This window comes from Rhinolophus sinicus, linkage group LG05 (assembly GCF_036562045.2).
Source record: "Rhinolophus sinicus isolate RSC01 linkage group LG05, ASM3656204v1, whole genome shotgun sequence".
NCBI lineage: Eukaryota > Metazoa > Chordata > Mammalia > Chiroptera > Rhinolophidae > Rhinolophus > Rhinolophus sinicus.
The window spans coordinates 43558853-43562315 of NC_133755.1; the positions used below are offsets into that span (position 1 = coordinate 43558853).

The following is a 3463-nucleotide window of genomic DNA, read 5'->3' on the forward strand; positions in this document are numbered from 1 at the left end:
AGAAAAAAAAGAAAAAAGAGTTGTTGTGTGGATTAAATGAATTAACACAAACAAAAACTACATAAGTGTTTATTATTTTTATAAAGCTTCCCATTTTCCCTAAATTAATCTATAAAATTAATGCAATACCCATCAAAATCACAACACTTTTTTAACTTGACAAAATGAATTTAAAGTTACTACCATGTTTCCCTGAAAATAAGGCCTAGCCAGACAATCAGCTCTAATGTGTCTTTTGGAGCAAAAATTAATATAAGACCCGGTCTTATTTTACTATACTATAAGACCAGGTCATATAATATAATAATATAATAACGGGTCTTATATTAATTTTTGCTCCAAAAAACGCATTAGAGCTGATTGTTCGGCTAGGTCTTATTTTCGGGGAAACAGGGTAATACCAGCATAGGCCAGAGAGCTGTGTCCTACTCAACTAGACTGAGAAACAATGGCTTGAACCAGAGTGGCGGGGTGGGGGTGGGGGTAGAAGAAGGGGGAAAAAAAAAAAGACCTGGTCTTATTTTATTATAAGACCGGATTTTATATAAGACATGGTCTATAATATAATATAATATAATATAATATAATATAATATATATATATAATTAATGTAATATAAAATATAATAAAAATAATATAATGTAATATAATAATTACTAGGTCTTATATTAATTTTTGTTCCAAAAGATGCATTAGAGCTGATTGTCCAGCTAGGTCTTATTTTCGGGGAAACAGTATGGAAAAAATAATACATATATATATATGTATATAGACACATATGGAGAGGATGGCCGGGGTAGAATGGGACGAAAACATAGACTGATGCAAGTTATTGTAATGTTCTAAATCTTATGTTGGCATTTGTTTCATATTATGTTTTGAAACTTACATATATTATAAAACTTTATTTTGCATATGTCAAATATATTTTTAAAAGACAATTCTTAAAGAAATACTCTGAAAAAGATTATTACCCTGCAAAAAATTTTAAAATAATGAAAAAATATATTAAAACAATATTACTGTCCAGTAACAAAGAAATCAATGGAATAGAAAATAAAGTACATATGAAATTTACTACTGTATGAAAGTACCATTTTAAGTTTGTAGGTAAGATTGAATATTCAATTAATGGTATTTGGCAACCAGCAAGTCATTTAGGAAAAAAAAAAAAATCAAGCTAGATTTTTTCCTTCCTCCTCATAAATAAACTTCAGATACTTTAAATATAGAAATATTTCTTAAAAGATGTCTAAAAATATTAGGAGAAAATACACACAGGTAAGCATCACATTAAAGTTGGAAACATAAAGGAAAAACTATAGACATGCCTACATAATAATGAAATACTTCACAATGACAACCTCATCACCTTAAACGTCTCCTCATGTGCACTCATTTATGGGTTCTGACTCTGATTAATTCTATGTAAACAGAGTTTTTACATAGCACAAAATTGTACATATATAATTTTATGATATACATTTTCTATAACCTTATCATATACTTTTTCTTGTACTCCTTATTCTTTCTATTTAGCCTACACATCCTCAAGATAGTCCATTCTCCTACACTCTGCTTCCCTCTCCTCTTTCTAAATAACTTTCTTTGAAAGTTATGACCATTTACTCCTTCTCAAGTGAATTTTAGTATCATTTTTTTAGATCTATAAGTATCATTCTTTTTGTATTTTAATCGAATCATAATATACAAATAACAGAGGTGAATTGTATGTTTTCTATTTTAGTCCATCTCACATTATATGTTCTTCCTTTTTGCTAGACTTCCTTTTTTGTCCTCTAATAAAAGTTTTATTGAGTGGAAGCCATAAAAAAGAAAAGGAAAAAACTTCCTTCAGCAAATAAACACCACAGACCATATTAAAAGACAAATTTAAAAAACAGAAAAAATATTTCTAATTATATTTCAAAGGTTAATATTTGTAATATAGAAAAAGCATGTGCAATTTTTAAAATGTAAATATTTCAATTTTAAAATAGGCAGATACCATGACCTAGTAATTCACAAAAATAGTCAATATATGAAAGATGTTGTTTTACACGTAGTTAACAAAATGCAAATTGAAACATGGTAAAAGATTTTTAAAAGGTGATAAAGATCATGAAGATTGACAATACTCAAGATTAACAAGGAAAGGAAGACACAGCTGTCATTCATATAGTCTGTTGGTGGAAAAGTAGTCCTCCCTTATCCATGGGGAATACGTTCCAAGACCCCCCAAAGTATGCCTGAAACTATGGATATTAACAAACACTAAATATACTATGTTTTTCCCTAAACATACGTACATTCCTGTGATAAAGTTTAATTTATAAATTAGGCACAGTAAACAATTAACAGCAATAACTAATAATAAAATAGAACGACTATAACCACATACTATAGTAATAAAAATTATGTGAATGTGGTGTCTCCCTCAAAATGTCTTATTGTACTACATGCACAGCATGGATACGTTGGACAAGGCATGATGATTCACGGCAAGGGCAGGACACAGCCAGACATTGCACGATTTCATCACGCTACTCAGAACAACACACAATGTAAAAGTCATGAATTTCTGGAATTTTCCATTTAGTATTTTTGGGCCACAGAAGTAACTGAAACCAGAAAATAAAACTATGGATAGGGAGAGAACTGTAAATACGTTTCGAAAGGAGAGTGGTAACATTATCTAGAATCTTATAGATGTGCATTTCCCTTGATCCAGTAATTCTACTACGAATTTATTGTAAGGAAATAATCAGATATATGTATACATTTATATATAATAGCCATCTAATATTGTTTGTACAAGTGAAAAACAAGTAAATACCCTAAAAGGCCAACAATTTTGGTTTTGGTGAATTTTAACCCGCTATTAAATGCTATTACATCCATCCAGTCATTAAAAATGATTATGTAATCTCTTTTATCTGGAAAGATGTGAGACATTATTGGGAGAATATAACATGCTCACATTTTTCCATTAAAAAAACACACAAAACTTCACGTGTATATATAAGTCTCGAAGTTTATATAACACTATGTCAATACTGTTATTTCTGGATGGCGAGATTGTGGGTGTTTTACTTAGTTTTACATACATTTATGTACTTACTATTGTACAGTTTTGCAAGGAGCAGGCATTTTTTAAAAAGCAGTACTCTTCTTAAAATCAGAAAATACAAGGAAACTTAATTTGCGGAAGAAAACGGGTACCGGGTGAGGATGCTGACAGGACTGAGGTAAAGCAACGGTGCTCAACGACCGGAAACACGCCACCCGGCTCCTCGGGAATTCTGGGTAATGCGCGGATGCCGCATTACGTCACGAGGAAGAAACATAGCCTTCACTAGAAAAACTAATACCTGTTTCCTTTAACACATCTATTAACTTGAGAGCAGTGTAGGGATGTTTTCATCCTGAAGAGAGTGCGGGAGAAGTAGGGAGTGTGAAGGGT

General features: G+C 31.0%; 1 long non-coding RNA gene across 2 annotated transcripts in view; it reads right to left on the reverse strand.

Annotated features, from left to right (window-relative positions):
• LOC141571551 (uncharacterized) overlaps window positions 1-3275 on the reverse strand; it is a 148705-nt gene extending 145430 nt beyond the window's left edge. Inside the window, exon 1 of one of the 2 annotated variants that reach the window (XR_012496374.1) lies at window positions 3122-3275. This is a non-coding gene — a long non-coding RNA (uncharacterized LOC141571551). The remainder of the gene's footprint in view (window positions 1-3121) is intronic. The other variant, XR_012496373.1, reaches the window with a different exon arrangement.
• Between the last annotated feature and the right edge of the window lie 188 nt (window positions 3276-3463).